The sequence below is a fragment of the Aquarana catesbeiana genome, linkage group LG04 (assembly GCF_042186555.1).
Source record: "Aquarana catesbeiana isolate 2022-GZ linkage group LG04, ASM4218655v1, whole genome shotgun sequence".
NCBI lineage: Eukaryota > Metazoa > Chordata > Amphibia > Anura > Ranidae > Aquarana > Aquarana catesbeiana.
In genome coordinates, this window is record NC_133327.1 from 147,771,501 (window position 1) to 147,790,689 (window position 19,189).

Here is a 19,189-nt window from a genome sequence, read left to right on the forward strand (position 1 = left end):
ATTGCCACTGGAGTCCTCTTCCACTCCTCCATGACGAAATCACGAAGCTGGTGGATGTTAGAGATCTTGTGCTCCTCCACCTTCCATTTGAGGATGCCCCACAGATGCTCAATAGGGTTTAGGTCTGGAGACATGCTTGGCCAGTCCATCACCTTTACCCTCAGCTTCTTTAACAAGGCAGTGGTCACCCTGGAGGTGTGTTTGGTGTGGTTATCATGTTGGAATACAGCCCTGCGGCCCAATCTCCAAGTAAGGGGATCTTGCTTTGCTTCAGTATGTCACAGTACATGTTGGCATTCATGGTTCCCCTAATAAACTGTAGCTCTCCGGTGCCGGCAGCACTCATACAGCCCCAGACCATGGCACTCCCACCAGCATGCTTCACATTTGTCTTTGTACTCCTCACCTGGCTGCCACCACACACGCTTGACATCATCTGAACCAAATAAGTTTATCTTGGTCTCATCAGACCACAGGACCTGGTTCCAGTAATCCATGCCCTTAGTCTGCTTGTTTTCAGCAAACTGTTTGCAGGCTTTCTTGTGCATCATCTTTAGAAGAGGCTTCCTTCTGGGACAACAGCCATGCAGACCAATTTGATGCAGTGTGCGGCGTATGGTATGAGCACCGACAGGCTGACCCCCCCAACCCTTCAACCTCTGCAGCAATGCTGACAGCACTCATATAACTATTTCCCAAAGACAACCTCTGGATATGACGATAAGCACGCGCACTTAACTTCTTTGGTCCACCATGGTGAGGCCTGTTTTGAGTGGAACCTGTCCTGTTAAACCGCTGTATGGTCTTGGCCACCATGTTACAGCTAAGTTTCAGGGTCTTGCCAATCTTCTTATTGCCTAAGCCATCTTTATGGAGAGCAACAATTTTTTTTTCAGATCCTCAGAGAGTTCTTTGCCATGAGGTGCCATGTTGAACTTCCAGTGACCTGTATGAGAGAGTGAGAGCGATAACATAAAATTTAACACACCTGCTCCCCATTCACACCTGAGACCTTGTAACACTAATGAGTCACATGACCCCGGAGAGGGAAAATGGCTAATTGGGCCAAATTTAGACATTTTCACCTAGGGGTGTACTCACTTTGTTGCCAGCGGTTTAGACATTAATGACTGTGTGTTGAGTTATTTTGAGGGGACAGCAAATTTACACTGTTATACAAGCTGTACACTCACTACTTTACATTAGCAAAGTTTAATTTCTTCAGTGTTGTCACATGAAAAGCTATAATAAAATATTTACAAAAAATGTGAGGGGTGTACTCACTTTTGAGAGATACTGTAGAAGCCTTGTGACTTCTATCAGTTCCTAGTAAAGCTTGTAGGAGAAGTTTTCATTCTCTCTTGATCCTCTGTCTGGACATGTCTGAATAGTGCTGATTGGCCCTGTGCTGATCACATGCACCCTCCCAAGAAAAAAAAACTCTCTAGCAATGCATACCAAACTGAGCACGTGCAGCTAGTCCAATATTGTAAATATTGGGTTATTTTTTTTGGAGACAGTGGAAGAAGAGGAGGATCAGAGAGATAGGATCAAACAGCCTTTATACACAATGGAAAGGATTAACCCCTTATGCCCTGTACACACGACCGGTTTTGCCGTCAGAATAAACTCTGAAGGTTTTTCCGACGGAGTTCCACTCAAGCTGTCTTGCATACACACGGTCACACCAAAGTCCGACCGTCCAGAACGAGGTGACGTACAACACGTACGAGGGGACTAGAAAAAGGAAGTTCAATAGCCAGTAGCCAATAGCTTCCGTCTTGTACTTGCTTCAGAGCATGCATCGCTTTTGGTACGTCGGAACAGCATACAGATGAGCGGGTTTCTCGATAGTAATTAGTTCCGTCAGAAAAATTTAGAACATGTTCTCTATCTCTAAGTCTGTCTGAATTTTCGACTGAAAAAGTCCGATGGGGCATACACAGGGTCGGAATATACGATGAAAAGCTCCCATCGGACTTTTTCTGACGGACATTCCGCTCGTGTGTACGCGGTATTAGGTTCCACAGTGAGTATAACAAGCAAACTTTACTGCATATACAGACTGATTTTACTCTTGTGGGTTTAGCAACACTTTAATCCAACACCAACAACTTACGTAAACAGATTCAGAGGGAAAAAAACACTTCATAATTAAAATGTACATTTTTTACATTTTTTATTCAAAATCTAACTTACATGGTATCTTTGTACTTTTTTTCTAATATTCCCTTTATCTTTCTCATTACAACCTATAAATAAAGCTATGTATTTAAATCAGCTGTCAAATGAAATTTATATTTGTCAAAAAGGATGCATAAAAAGCTTGGATAGACTCCAAAAGCACAGTTTGCAAAAACTGCAACAACTACAACTGGTCATCTAGAGGGAAAATACTCTGGTACTGAAGCAGCAAAAGAAAAGAACAATAAAGGCATTATAAACCTTTCTACTTGCACTTTGTGTTTTTCACCTGCATAAGATGTGCATTGATCATGTAATTTCTTGGGGTCATTTGTTGCTTTGTATGCACAGCCTATAGCAGAGTAAATCTTCATGATCAAAGTTTATGTTTGTATACAAACGTGGGGAATGCGACGTGGCATTACACAGGGTAATGCATGACCTCTGTCTGTAGTCTAAGAACTCAAATTTCCTGTGAAGAAACTACATATCCCACAATCCCTGGGTCCCTCAGTCCAGCACTGGTGCAGGTAAGAGATAAATAATCATTAGATCTGACAGAGACACAAACAGGAAGAGCAAATAACAGGGAGCTTACAATGCTGGAAGAGATGTGTTTTCAAAGCAGTCCCACATTTGTGATACAACACAAAGGAAATGGCAAGGCATGGATTGGACGCTGCGCAGTCAGGAACAAGAAATTGCCTGTCCCTTTAGCAAAAAAAGGACAAGCTAGGTGAATGAATACATGGACATAGGGGAATCGACCAGCCACAAAACTACAAACTGCAGCCATAACATGTGAGCCTATCATTACAAGGTAAGATAAACAAAAGACACAGGGAATATAACTACTAGGGATGAGCTTCGAGTTCGAGTCGAACTCATGTCGACTCGAACATTGGCTGTTCGCAAGTTCGCTGAACAGCGAACAATTTGGGGTGTTCGCGGCAAATTCGAATGCCACGGAACACCCTTTAAAAGTCTATGGGAGAAATCAAAAGTGCTAATTTTAAAGGCTAATATGCAAGTTATTGTCATAAAAAGTGTTTGGGGACCCGGGTCCTGCCCCAGGGGACATGGATCAATGCAAAAAAAAGTTTTAAAAACGGCCGTTTTTTCAGGAGCAGTGATTTTAATAATGCTTAAAGTCAAACAATAAAAGTGTAATATCCCTTTAAATTTCGTAGCTGGGGGGTGTCTATAGTATGCCTGTAAAGGGGCGCATGTTTCCTGTGTTTAGAACAGTCTGACAGAAAAATGACATTTTGAAGGAAAAAACTCATTTAAAACTACCCGCGGCTATTGCATTGCCGACAATACACATAGAAGTTCATTGATAAAAATGGCATGGGAATTCCCCAAAGGGGAACCCCGAACCAAAATTAAAAAAAAAATGATGTGGGAGTCCCCCTAAATTCCATACCAGGCCCTTCAGGTCTGATATGGATATTAAGGGGAACTCCGGCCAAAAAAAAAAAAAAAAAAATGACGCGGGGTTCCCCCTAAATTCCATACCAGACCCTTATCCGAGCACGCAACCTGGCAGGCCGCAGGAAAAGAGGGGGGGACGAGAGTGCGGCCCCTCCCCTCCTGAACCGTACCAGGCCACATGCCCTCAACATTGGGAGGGTGCTTTGGGGTAGCCCCCCAAAACACCTTGTCCCCATGTTGATGAGGACAAGGGCCTCATCCCCACAACCCTGGCCGGTGGTTGTGGGGGTCTGCGGGCGGGGGGGCTTATCGGAATCTGGAAGCCCCCTTTAACAAGGGGACCCCCAGATCCCGGCCCCCCCCCTGTGTGAAATGGTAAGGGGGTACAAAAGTACCCCTACCATTTCACTAAAAAACTGTCAAAAATGTTAAAAATGACAAGAGACAGTTTTTGACAATTCCTTTATTTAAATACTTCTTCTTTCTTCTATCTTCCTTAATCTTCTGGTTCTTCTGGCTCTTCTGGTTCTTCCTCCGGCGTTCTCGTCCAGCATCTCCTCCGCGGCGTCTTCTATCTTCTTCTCCTCGGGCCGCTCCGCACCCATGGCATGGGGGGAGGCTCCCGCTCTTCTCTTCTTCTTCATCTTCTTCTCTTCTTCTCTTCTTCTTTTCTTCTCTTCTTCATTTTCTTCTCCGGGCCGCTCCGCACCCATGCTGGCATGGAGGGAGGCTCCCGCTGTGTGACGGCGCTCCTCGTCTGACAGTTCTTAAATAATGGGGGGAGGGGCCACCCGGTGACCCCGCCCCCCTCTGACGCACGGTGACTTGACGGGAATTCCCTGTGACGTCACGGGGAATGCCACAGGGAAGTCCCGTCATGTCCCGTGCGTCAGAGGGGGGCGGGGTCACCGGGTGGCCCTGCCCCCCATTATTTAAGAACTGTCAGACGAGGAGCGCCGTCACACAGCGGGAGCCTCCCTCCATGCCAGCATGGGTGCGGAGTGGCCCGGAGAAGAAAATGAAGAAGAGAAGAAAAGAAGAAGAGAAGAAGATGAAGAAGAAGAGAAGAGCGGGAGCCTCCCCCCATGCCATGGGTGCGGAGCCGCCCGAGGAGAAGAAGATAGAAGACGCCGCGGAGGAGATGCTGGAAGAACCAGAAGATTAAGGAAGATAGAAGAAAGAAGAAGTATTTAAATAAAGGAATTGTCAAAAACTGTCTCTTGTCATTTTTAACATTTTTGACAGTTTTTTAGTGAAATGGTAGGGGTACTTTTGTACCCCCTTACCATTTCACACAGGGGGGGGCCGGGATCTGGGGGTCCCCTTGTTAAAGGGGGCTTCCAGATTCCGATAAGCCCCCTGCCCGCAGACCCCCACAACCACCGGCCAGGGTTGTGGGGATGAGGCCCTTGTCCTCATCAACATGGGGACAAGGTGTTTTGGGGGGCTACCCCAAAGCACCCTCCCAATGTTGAGGGCATGTGGCCTGGTACGGTTCAGGAGGGGGGGGGCGCACTCTCGTCCCCCCCTCTTTTCCTGCGGCCTGCCAGGTTGCGTGCTCGGATAAGGGTCTGGTATGGATTCCCTGTGTACCTTAACGGAAGACAAAGAAACCTGTATACACCTGCGATAATAAATATAAGCCAGACTTTGCAATAAAAATGTTTTTTTGGGGGGACCCCACGCCGTTTTTTTTTTTTTTTTGGCGCGGGGTTCCCCTTAAAATCCATACCAGACCTGAAGGGTCTGGTATGGAATTTAGGGGGAACCCCACGTCATTTTTTTTTTAAATTTTGGCCAGGGTTCCCCTTAATATCCATACCAGACCTGAAGGGCCTGGTATGGAATTTAGGGGGACTCCGACGTCATTTTTTTTTTTAATTGTGGTTCGGGGTTCCCCTTTGGGGAATTCCCATGCCGTTTTTATCAATGAACTTCTATGTGTATTGTCGGCAATGCAATAGCCGCGGGTAGTTTTAAATGACTTTTTTCCTTCAAAATGTCATTTTGCTGTCAGACTGTTCTAAACACAGGAAACATGCGCCCCTTTACAGGCATACTATAGACACCCCCCAGGTACGAAATTTAAAGGGATATTACACTTTTATTGTTTGACTTTAAGCATTATTAAAATCACTGCTCCTGAAAAAACGGCCGTTTTTAAAACTTTTTTTTGCATTGATCCATGTCCCCTGGGGCAGGACCCAGGTCCCCAAACACTTTTTATGACAATAACTTGCATATTAGCCTTTAAAATGAGCACTTTTGATTATTCATGTTCGTGTCCCATAGACTTTAACGGTGTTCGCGTGTTCGAACGAACTTTTTTCCTGTTCGCATGTTCTGTTGCGAACCGAACAGGGGGGTGTTCGGCTCATCCCTAATAACTACACTAATAAGTAACAAACACTTTTCAAAGTGTACATTGCCTTCAAAAGACATGCAGCTCTTACCCTCAGAGGAGTCGCTGTTTCTCGGGGCCACTGTTCCCAGTGCCAACAACCTTCGCTGACACACCAAGGCTGTAGAGGGAATATTTATATGTGCAACATACACAGCAAATTAATAACAATGGAAGATCGGTGAACAAATGCACAATAACAGGTACCAATAATGTATTCAATATAACCAAATGCAGCTCCTTAATGCATAAAGGGTAAAAACCCCACTCCAAAAGTTAAAAGTCCATCAGTATAAAGAAAGTGGGAGAAAGAAGAAAAGGTCTGATTAAAATCTGTCTTCTTCCAGTGTGACTTCCACCATCCAGAGAGAAAAGAAGACTATCACTCGTGACTGAAAAAATACCACACTCACCAACTCCAAAAGCCAGGGCCATCTTTAAGGCAGGGCAAAAGGGGCAGCTTCCCAGGGCCACATTATTGTTGTGGGGCCCAAAGCAGCTGCCTCATACTTGCCAACTATCCCAGTTTAAATTCCCTTGTCCCTTGAATTTTGAATCCCGTGTGGTGTCCCGATATCTCAGTGTGAAGTGCTGCTACTAATGCTGCCCAGCTCTGCTCTATTGTTGTGTACAGATGACTCACCTGCAGACCCTATGCTTACATGTAAATAACCTGCATTAATATGTAAAAAGCTGCTGCATTCATATGTAAATAGCCGCGGACCAGCGGCATTCATATATAAATAGAGGCAGCATTCGTATGTATTTAATGCACCCCTTGAGGTCGTATTCACCATCACTTATACTGAATGCTGCCCACTGGGTAGATAAAGGGGCATGCTTGAAAGTCCTGCTTGCGACTGTGGTCATTAAGCCTAACATCAGCCTGTTCTGCAAAGGTAAGCAAATTGGTGTGGGGGGGGGGGTAGTGTGGGGTGTGCAGAGGAAGGCAGAGAAGGAATTACAGTTTAGGGTGCACAAGTGAGCAAGGAGGGGATGTATAGAGGTAAGGAAGGTGGGTGCAAAGATGAGCAAAGGTGGGATGCAAAGGTGTATTGATGGGGGGATAAAGATGTAGGTCTCGTGTAGGGCAGCCCATTCATTTCAGTGGGCTATTCTATGCGCTAGAAATGCGGAAGAAAGTCCCTAACGCTTTTTAAAAGTCACACAGTTCCACAGCAAATGTCAGCAGATGCGTGAGGGTGTCATTAACAATTAATGGCACTGCTGTGTATTTGCTAAAGGGCAGCACATTTCTGTGGTGTCAGGAAATCGATTTTGCATGCGTTCCCGACACACACATGTGAACGCAGGCTAAATGTCTCAGTTACATTGGTGGTCAGTGTAAATCTTCTCATTACATTGGGGCTTGGTGTACAATCCTTTTATTCATACTAGTGGCCATTGTGAAGGCCCCCCTTACATTAGTGGTCAGTGTAAATCACCATTACATTGGTGGTTACTGTGATTGCTTCTATTACATTAGTGGTCAGCGTAAACTCCTACTACATTGGTGGCTAGTGTTGAAACTCCTCTTTATATTGGTAGTCAGTAAAAAAAAAAATCAGCATTGCCATTGATCACACCCTCCACTCCCCCCCCCCCCCCCAGCACTGCTACTGATCCCAGGTGTTCTAGAATCCCTAGGAGTTTTCTGCCTATTGATGGGTCTCTTCCCCAACCCAGTCCATGGTGTTCAGGCAGTGAGAAGATGATGCGCAGTAACCTCTAGCAACCAATCAGTGGGCAGTATTGATGTACACTAACCTCTAGCAACCAATCAACAAGCAGAAATCATGTGCTGTAACCTCTAGCAACTAACCAGTGAGCCATAATGTGTGCTGTAACCTCTAGCAACCAGTCAGTAAGCGGTATAGATATGCTGTAACCTCTGGCAACCAATCGCAATCACTGCCTGATCTGATTCAGTAAACTGATTTTGAGTCTAACTGCTATTTACTGTATGTCTCAGAGCATATGGAGAGCAAAATTGCATGGAAGGGGGGGGCCCAAGAAAATATTTGCCCAGAGTCCAAACAATATTAAAGACGGCCCTGCCAAAAGCTGATAGTACAGAAAATAGCAGGTTTATTAGACAACGCAGATCAGCATCCCTCTATGGCTATTCAGGCTCCATCCATCCATTACTGGTCTTCTTACCAGAGCTGTAACTATACACCACTAGGAGGAGTGAGAATGCCACTATGCCACTGTATGGGAAGAAAGAGCTCAGCGCATCGAGCGTAGTATTTTATTGTGACATCTTAGAACAGACACATATAGCCCATCCGACTCATTTTGTGCCAGCGCACATCTTCAGGGGACACTTGTGTTCCCTGAAGAACTCTAGCGTCCCCTGAAGATGTGCGTTGGCAAGAAACACGTTGGAGCGGGGCTATATGCTGTCGTCATACAGCCATCTCCTGTCTGGGATTTGGCGGCTTTCTAAGTAAGTGTACTGCTGCTGTTTTATGTAGCAAACATCTGGATGTGTTTTTATGGATTCTGTGTTTGTTCTAAGATATCACAAAAATAATACCACACTATATCTGGCCCCACATGGTGTCTGGCTCCATGCAGTGAGCACTTTCTCCCCAAACAGTGGCATAGTGGCATTCTCACTCCCCCCTAGAGGTGCATTTCTATTAAGCCGGGACTTGTAATTCATAGGGTTAATAGTGTGTGGTGAAATATCTGGGCTGCCCCGGATCTTAAAAAAGGAAAATTAATATATAAAAATAGTGAGAAAAAATGGTTAAAATGTAAATGACAAAATCAAATGTGACCGTGTGCTAGGTGCTGAAACTCAAATAGCCTGAGTATTCAGTTCATAAGTTTGTGGATAAAGTAAAATTGTGCAACCAAATACAATAATATATCTGAAAAAAATACAATTTAACTGGTGTGTGTATTCAAGTCCATGATGTGCTCCAATAAATAAACTGCGATGTTGAACACTCAGGATAAGGCTTGAAACTTTTGTTTGGAAAGTATGATAAGAGAGGCATTGGGAACATGGGAACGGAGGCACAGTTGTTGCCTTGTACGGGGATAAAGATTAAAAAGTAATGTTTAGGGACTTTGTATGAACGCATGGCCTAGTAAGGTCCATTGTTTCATCCCTTGGGACTTTAAATGAAATTTGTGTTCTGGTAAGGTCACACATTTCCATCCCTATCATGAATCAAAGGGGAGAGAGCAAGGGGCTGGGACTTTTTATGAGGCACGTGGTTGCAAAAAGGTAAGTTGGTGAACATAACTGGTTTTATTGATTGCCATAGGATACAACCAAGCATAGCAATTAATACACATAACAAAGGTATATGATAATACAGTACATAAAGTCAAAAAATCAGTATGTCAGGACTAATACTCACCGAGGCCAAGATGCCGAGAGCGGCTCGCCCTTAGGACCATGCGCACCCAGACCCCTGGAGTTGATACAGGGAGCAGGGGCACGCGGAGGCACGGGCTTCCGGTATGCGAGAGATCCGTAGGTAGGACTGAAGGACCGGTCACAGACTAGGTTGCAGGCTGGAGGTGCGCCGACAAGTGCGGTGCAGAGCCGGGGGAACTGAGGCACAGGAAGTCCATTTAAACAGGCAGAGGTCAGAACCGGGTAATCAGGCAGAGCAAGTCCGTTAAGCAGGCAGAGGTCAGAACCGGGCAATCAGGCAGAGCAAGTCCGTTAAGCAGGCAGAGGTCAGAACCGGGCAATCAGGCAGAGCAAGTCCGTTAAGCAGGCAGAGGTCAGAACCGGGTAATCAGGCAGAGCAAGTCCGTTTAGCAGGCAAAGGTCAGAACCGGGTAATCAGGCAGAGCAAGTCCGTTAAGCAGGCAGAGCAAGTCCGTTAAGCAGGCAGAGGTCAGAACCGGGTAATCAGGCAGAGCAAGTCCGTTTAGCAGGCAGAGGTCAGTACCGGGTAATCAGGCAGAGCAAGTCCGTTAAGCAGGCAGAGGTCAGAGGGGTATCAGGCAGACAGTATTCGTTAGCCAGGGGTTCGGTACACAGAACAGTAGATTATTGAGGATTAGCAGGGACACAGGAGACAGGAGAAGCTGACGACGAACCAGCAACCCGACTGGGCACTGGAGTCATCAGAAATAGCCTCCCCCCAGCGAGCGCGTCAGCGTGACGCGCTACCGGGTACCCGCACGGGCGACGGTGCGCACACGGGGACCGCTGTGCACCCGTAAGAGCCGCACCATCGGGCCGCGGACGGGAGTGTGCCGCGAAGCGCCAATCCACTGCGCATACGCCCCGGAGCCCGGCGAGCAGGGGCAACTGAAGCCTCCTGACAGTGCCCCCCTCCTAAGGGCGGACACTGGACGCCCAGGCTAGACATCAATTCCGGGTGATCTTGGTGGAAGGCTTGAATTAGGCGTGGTGCATGCAGGTTCCTAGCGGGTTCCCAAGAATTGTCTTCAGGTGGGTAACCCTTCCACTGGATCAGGTACTGTAGCTGCCTGCCCTTCTTTCTACAGTTCAGGATGGATTTCGCCATCCACCCTGATCGGCAGAGGAGGAGGTTCTCCTCTTCCCGAAAAAGGGCTGGGCACAACAGGCTTCAACAAGGATACATGGAAAACAGGATGAATCCGGTACCTCTTGGGTAGTGCTAGCTCAACAGCCACAGGGTTTATTATTCTCTTGACTTGGAAAGGACCAATGAACTTGGGTCCAAGTTTTCGAGATGGCAAAGGTAATTTAAGGTTAGTGGTGGATAGCCAGACCTCCTCTCCTAAATCAAACTTTGGATTCACCCTCCTGCCCCGATCGTATTGTTTCTTGTAATCCTCTTGCGCCTTGTGTAACATGTCTTGGATCTTCTGAAAGTTGGATTGCAACGAGGTTATCCTGTCTTGGACTGCAGGAACTGTCATTTCAGGGATGTCATTAGATAGAAACGTAGGGTGGAACCCACAGTTTGCCCAGAAGGGTGTTTGGTTGGTAGAGGCATGAACCGAATTGTTATAGGCAAATTGAGCATACGGGAGAAGGCTTGCCCAATCGTCCTGGGAACCTGAGCAGAAGCAACGGAGGTATTGCTCCAGAGTTTGGTTTGTCCTCTCCGTTTGGCCGTTGCTTTGAGGGTGATACGCTGAGGAGAGGCAGACTTTGATATCAAGGGTCTTGCAGAGTTCCCTCCAGAATTTGGACGTAAATTGCACGCCCCTATCCGACACAATGCTCTTCGGTACACCATGGAGCCTAACAATCTCTTTCAAAAAAATATTGGCTGTGTCTACAGCAGAAGGAGTGCCCCTCATGGGTAAGATATGGGCCATCTTGGAGAGACGGTCGATAACAACAAAAATGGTGGTAAAACTCTGAGGCTGGCAAATCAACAATAAAATCCATGGACGCATCGGCCCATGGCCGTTCCGGGATGGGCAAAGGCTTGAGCAAGCCCCAGGATTTAGCGTTTTGGCCCTTGTTCCGTTGGCACAGAGGGCAGGATGCCACGTACTCTTTACAATCCCGTCTCCACCCAGGCCACCAGAAGGAGCGAGAAATCAGCTCAGACGTCTACTTTATCCCGAAATGCCCCGCCAATTTATGGTCATGACACATTTTAAGGGTTAATGGCCGTGTCTCTTGCGGTACAAAAATGTTTCCTCAAATCCAAAAAAGATCTTCATATTTCTTCAAGGAATGTAGCTCTGGTTCAGTACACAAGTTAGATGAGGACCTGATGGATGACATTAGGTCCGCCTGAGTCAGTCCAAGAAAGTTTTGTGGAGAGAGGATAGTGCTTGGTTCCAATGTTTGGAAATCTGCGGAGAACATCCGAGAGAGTGCGTATGCCTTTCCGTTCTTTGCACCAGGTCTGTAGGATATATGAAAGTTAAAACGGAAAAAGAAAAGAGCCCAACGGGCTTGTCGGGGTTTTAGTCGTTTTGCTGTTCGGAGGTATTCTAGATTCTTGTGATCCGTAAAGATCATGACCGGGTGTACTGCACCTTCCAGCAAATACCTCCATTCCTCCAAAGCAAACTTTATGGCCAGCAGCTCCCTGTCACCCACATCATAATTGAGTTCCGGCGGGCTGAGTCTCCTGGATGCGAAAGCTACAGGATGTAGAATGGCTTTAGGTCCCTGTCTCTGGGAGAGAATTGCTCCATTTGCGATTTCCGATGCATCTACCTCCAGTACAAATGGTTGAGTCGGGTCAGGATGACGAAGAATCGGGGCAGAACTGAACAACGTCTTCAATTTCAGAAAAGCTTCTTGAGCGGCTTGGGACCACTGAAAGGAACCGTGCTGACGGGTTAGTTGAGTGATAGGTGCCACAATAGCAGAGAATCCAACAATAAATTTTCGATAGAAGTCGGCAAACCCTATAAACCGCTGTACCCCTTTTTTGTCAGATGGCGCTGGCCATTGCTGAATTGCCTGAATCTTTTGTGGGTCCATTGCGACCCCATTGGTTGAAAGGATGAACCCAAGAAATTGTATGGTCGATTTTTCGAATTCACACTTTTCAGATTTCAGGTATAGCTTGTGTTGTTTTAGTATGGTAAGGACCTTTTTTACATGCCCCTTGTGCAGTTCAAGAGTGGAGGAGAAAATAAGAATATCATCCAGGTATACAACAAGGAAGTCATCCAGGTATTCTCGGAATATATCATTCACCAGGTGTTGGAAGGTGGCCGGGGCATTACAGAGTCCGAATGGCATCACTAGGTACTCCAAATGCCCGAACCTGGACCTAAAAGCCGTTTTCCACTCGTCCCCAGCCCTGATGAGATTGTAGGCACCCCGGAGGTCGAGTTTAGAAAACACTTTAGCTGATCGGAACCGTTGAAACAGCTCAGGAATGAGCGGCAGTGGATACCGGTTTTTGATAGTGATGTTATTGAGCTGCCGATAATCTACGCAAGGCCTCAAAGAACCATCTTTCTTCCCAACAAAAAAGATACCGGCTCCGGCAGGTGAGGACGAGGGACGGATGAAGCCCTTTTTGAGATTCTCATCGATATATTGTTTGAGAGCCTCTAGCTCAGTTTCCGAGAGAGGAAATATACGGCCAAACGGGAGGTCGATCGGACAGTCGTAAGACCGATGAGGTGGTAGGCAATCAGCCATTTGTTTGCTGAAGACTTCTTGAAACTCAAGGTACTCGGAGGGGACATGTTGGAGGCTGCCTGACGGAACAGTAATCGTAGCACAGACTTTAGGAGCCGCAGGAAGACAATGTTGAGAGCAATACTGAGAGGAGAAAGATACCGCCTTGGTACTCCATTTGATCTGTGGGTCATGAGCCTGTAACCAGGGCAAGCCTAGTATACCAGGAAAGATGGGAGAATGAATAAGGTCGAGCCGTAGAAAATCCTGATGGCCGGAATCGGTGGTTACAAGAATAGGCTGGGTTTCCTGGGTGATGGGTCCTGAACGGGGAAGGGATCCGTCGGCCAGATGTACCCGTAGACCTTGAGCTTTGGTTTGCAGAGGAATGTTCAGACTGTGGGCCAAGGCAGCATCTACAAAGCAACTGCACGCTCCGGAATCAATTATGGCCTGCAAGTGGGTCTCCCCTTCCGGAAGCTGTAGGGAAACAAACAACATCACGTAAGTCTTTGGGATACTGTTGTTTTGACAGTTCATCACATTTGGCTGAGGGAACTTACTAGGCCTGATTGGACAGTTGCGCAGGAAGTGTCCGGCTCCTCCGCAATAGAGGCATAGGTTGGACTGCCGTCTGCATTGCCTCTCTTCAGAGGTCAGCGGAGCCCGGACCAGGCCGAGCTGCATAGGTTCGGCCTCAGGAAGTGGTGTAGTAGCAGCTGTCGTTGAGGATGGTGGCTGGGCCGACAGAGGTCTGGGCAGCGTCCAGACGAGGAGCGGGCCTTGAAAGCGCTCTGAGCGTCGCTCACGCAGTCGCCTGTCCAGTTTCATGGCTGCTTGAATTAATTCTTCCAAGGAAGTGGGGGTTTCCATCCTGGCTAATTCATCTTTGAGCAACTCGGACAAGCCTTGGCGGTACTGATAGCGCAGGGCCAGCTCGTTCCAATTTGTGTCGGCCGCCCACTTCCGAAATTCCACCATATAGTCCTCAATTGGTCTTCTTCCTTGGGACAGGTGGTGCAGGATGGCCTCAGCTGTAGCCGTACGCTGCGGGTCATCATACAGCTGGGACATACTCTCAAAAAAGGCATCAATTGTGTTTAGTACTGGACTGCTCTGTTCCATCAAGCCATGGGCCCAGGCTTGAGGTTCCTCTGACAATAGAGAGATCGCAAATCCCACCTTAACAATTTCTGATGAAAAGGTTCTGGGCCGGAGAGCGAAGTAGAGGGAGCATGCATTTTTGAAGGCCCTGAATTTCTTATGGTCCCCTGAGAACCGTTCCGATGTGGGAACCCTGGGTTCCGGGAGCGCCATGACGACTGTGGGATTGGCAGTAGCCTGAGGGAGCGGACCCCCACTACTGGGTGCGGGAGCTGCGGCTGCAGAAGGAAGTGACCCCGTAATCTGCTAAAGGCGATTGTCAATTTGAGTATATCCCTCCTGTAGTTTTTGCACGGAGTCAGCAAGAGTGGATACCTGTTGACACAGGATCTCCAAAGGAGAGCGCGCTCTGTCGGCCTCGGACATCTGGCTGGTTCGTACTGTCAGGACTAATACTCACCGAGGCCAAGATTCCGAGAGCGGCTCGCCCTTACGACCACACGCACCCAGACCCCTGGAGTTGATACAGGGAGCAGGGGGCATGCGGAGGCACGGGCTTCCGGTATGCGAGAGATCCGTAGGTGGGACTGAAGGACCGGTCACAGACTAGGTTGCAGGCTGGAGGTGCGCCGGCAAGTGCGGTGCAGAGCCGGGGGTACTGAGGCACAGGAAGTCCATTTAAACAGGCAGAGGTCAGAACCGGTAATCAGGCAGAGCAAGTCCGTTAAGCAGGCAGAGGTCAGAACCGGGTAATCAGGCAGAGCAAGTCCGTTAAGCAGGCAGAGGTCAGAACCGGGTAATCAGGCAGAGCAAGTCCGTTTAGCAGGCAGAGGTCAGACCCAGGTAATCAGGCAGAGCAAGTCCGTTAAGCAGGCAGAGGTCAGAACCGGGTAATCAGGCAGAGCAAGTCCGTTAAGCAGGCAGAGGTCAGAACCGGGTAATCAGGCAGAGCAAGTCCGTTTAGCAGGCAGAGGTCAGTACCGGGTAATCAGGCAGAGCAAGTCCGTTAAGCAGGCAGAGGTCAGAGGGGTATCAGGCAGACAGCGGTATCAGTATTCGTTAGCCAGGGGTTCGGTACACAGAACAGTAGATTATTGAGGATTAGCAGGGACACAGGAGACAGGAGAAGCTGACGACGAACCAGCAACCCGACTGGGCGCTGGAGTCATCAGAAATAGCCTCCCCCCGGCGAGCGCGTCAGCATGACGCGCTCCTGGGTACCCGCACGGCGACGGCGCGCACACGGGGACCGCCGTGCACCTGCACGCGCCGCACCATCGAGCCGCAGGCGGGTGTGCGGCGAAGCGCCAATCCACTGTGCATGCGCCCCGGAGCCCGGCGAGCGGAGGCGACTGAAGCCTCCTGACACAGTATGTATCACATAATATAGCAAGGAATAGCCTTCCAGAGTTCACCAGAGCAATTGTTGAATAAAACAATAATGCATCATGATACTTGCAGAGCCTATGAACTTCTTGGTCCTAAATGGGGGTATTGAAAGTAAACTTGATGTTCGAGTAATGTTAAATGAAAACATGGCATATGGCAGCTTTACGCGTTTCGTGGATAGGAGGCCACTCGTCAGGACCGAGCAAAAGATGTATCTATGAGTAAAAAATTAAGCTTAGATGAAATGATAATGCGAACATGTAAAATGGTGGGGTGTGGGACCCTCAAACCAAATACCTGTTAACTCTTAATGGTCCTTATGGTGGTGGTGTAATACCGGGTACCATGGCCGTCCGAAATAGTGCACCCACTGGGAGCCGCAGCGGGCATCTCGTCCAGAGCGCCCCAACAGGCATCAACCAGAGCAGGCACGGGAATGCAAGGCAACCTTGAGGTGGGTTGAAATTGGGGGTGAACCAAAGTATACTGCACGGGGGGGAGAGTGGGAAGGTGAATGAAGAGAGCCAAACTGTGGGATGGGTGAAAACTGGCAGCCAAAGGCTGGGATGTGAGGTGAGGTGAAGAAAGAGGGCGTTTGAAAAGAGCAATTGACCACCAGTGGGAGCAGGGACGTAAACGCCAAAAGGAAAAGTGATGTGGATGAACTAATTACCTGTGATGAAAAAGGCAAGTGACAGGAAAAGGAAGAATCCTGAACTGGCCTGCAGGCCTGTTTGAGGGGGAGCCTTGGACGGTCATGGTACCCGGTATTACACCACCACCATATGGACCATTAAGAGTTAACAGGTATTTGGTTTGAGGGTCCCACACCCCACCATTTTACATGTTCGCCTTATCATTTCATCTAAGCTTAGTTTTTTACTCATAGATACATCTTGTGCTCTCCTGACGAGTGGCCTCCTAGCCACGAAACGCATAGAGCTGCCATATGCCATGTTTTTATTTAACATTACTCGAACATCAAGTTTATTTTCAATGCCCCCATTTAGGACCAAGAAGTTCATAGGCTCTGCAAGTATCATGACGCATTATTGTTTTATTCAACAATTGCTCTGGTGAACTCTGGAAGGCTATTGCTTGCTATATTATGTGATACTGATTTTATGACTTTATGTACTGTATTATCATATACCTTTGTTATGTGTATTACTTGCTATGCTTGGTTGTATCCTATGGCAATCAATAAAACCAATTATGTTCACCAACTTACCTTTTTGTAACCACTTGCCTCATACAAAGTCCCACCCCCTTGCTCTCTCCCCTTTGATTCATGATAGGGATGGAAATGTGTGACCCTACCAGGCCACGAATTTCATTTAAAGTCCCAAGGGATGGAACAATGGGCCTTACCAGGCCATGCGTTCATACAAAGTCCCTAAAAATTACTTTTTAATCTTTATCCAATATCAGTTACAGGGATGGAAGCATGTGGTATGCTCTACCACATGTAACTGCATTACCCCCCCTTGCAACCTTTGACCCTGTGACAATTCTTTTTGTTTTTTCAATTATAGTTATCTTGATAACCAATTTTATGTTTTTCATTTATTATATACCCTTTTTCAATGCCATTTGATTATGCCCAGGTTGAGTTTTGGAGGTGGTGTGAACTTAACTGGGCTCACCTGCCACCTGGGTTGTTCTCCTATTCCGGGAGCTGTGACATGCCTGGCGGCCCCTCCCCCCACCCCCTGCCTCTGACGCCTGGGGGGGCGTGGATGCCGCCACTGCAAGTCAATGTCACGCATCCCATGCTGGACGTGCAGCGCTCTTCGGGCGCTGTCACACCCACATGTGCGGTGACCTTGCTCGCGTGCAGATTGGGAGACTTCCGGTGGCGGAGGGTCGAGCATCACTTGCCTGACCCATCCCGCTCCCTATCTCCCCCCCTTCATTCTGCTGCGCTGGCGTCATCGCTTCGGCGCCTTTATGGGCGTCCCTCGGGCAGGTGCTGGCATTTAAGGCTCCCCCTCACACAGGCCTGCACGCCAGTTCAGGATTCTTCCTTTTCCTGTCATCAGCCCTTTTCATCACAGGTAATTAGTTCATCCACATCACTTTTCCTTTGGCGTTCACATCCCTGCTCTCACTGGTGGTCACTTGCTCTTTTCAACCCCCCTCTTTCTTCACCTCAGCTCACCTCACATCCCAGCCTTTGGCTGCCAGTTTTCACCCCTCTCACCCATCCCACAGTTTGGCTCTCTTCATTCACCTCCCCACTCTCCCCCCCTGTGCAGTATACTTTGGTTCACCCCCAATTTCAACCCACTTCCAGGTTGCCTTGCACTCCCGTGCCTGCTCTGGTTGATGCCTGTTGGGGCGCTCTGGACGAGATGCCCGCCACGGCTCCCGGTGGGAGCACTATTTTGGACGGTCATGTTACCCGGTATTACACCACCACTATACGGACCATTAAGAGTTAACGGGTATTTGGTTTGAGGGTCCCACACCCCACCATTTTACATGTTTGCCTTATCATTTCATCTAAGCTTAGTTTTTTACTCATAGATACATCTTGTGCTCTCTCCTGACGAGTGGCCTCCTAGCCACGAAATGCGTAGAGATGCCATGTTTTCATTTTTTTTCACAAGAAAAACTGTTTATTCAAGATAATTAACAGTACAAGCGATGCATAGACACAGTTAGGTATAGTAGTATTATTACATATGTAGTCACAAGGTAGGCAACAGATTAAAGCGAATTAACCAAGGAGGTCTTGTGGAGAGGAGCGGGGGGGGCGAGAATGAAGGGGGAGAAAGGATAGATGAAAGATGAGGGGGGGAGGAGGAAGGGAGGCAAGGGAGGAACCACAAGTAGATCATTAGTTTAACTTAGCATAAACAATAAGTGTTTATTCAAGAGATCCTGGCCGTGGTGCATAATCATGGAGCTGGTACATTAGCAGCACCGCGGATATCGTCTACAACCCCAGCACCCCATGCATCTATCCATCCCGACCATATCTTGTCGAATTTTTTAGGGCAGTTACGATTAACATATGTGAGTTTATATAATGGGAGTACAGAGTTCATTGCTAGGCGCCATGAAGACACCTTAGGGGGTGAAGCGTCCTTCCAGTGGAGGAATATCTCTTTCCGGGCATAAAAAGTAGCATAACTCAGAAATAGTTTGGTATATTTGCCCCGTACACTGGGATTGAAAATATTCAACAGCATCGCTTTGGGGTGAGCCCCCACATCCAATGAGGTAATCTGATCAAGCGTGTTAACTATTTCCGACCAATAGTCCCCGAGGCGGGGGCAAGACCACACCATGTGAAGAAAGGAGGCGGACTCTAGACCACACCTGGAACAGGCCACTGGGGTGTTAGGTGTCATAATTGTCAGTCGTTTTGGGGTGTAATAGGCCCTGTGGAGGAACTTGACCTACATAAATTGATCTCTAGCTGAAATCGTGTTGATAACAAAGGAGGATACACATGTTTCCCATCCATCCTCTGACAAATCAGGGATGTCCATTTTCCATTTGTCCAGAGTTTTCTCAAGTTTCTTTGTAGGGGGTATGGACAAATGGAAATATATAGAGGATAAGGGCTTATCTAAGAGCTTAGCGGTAAGTAGTCCCTC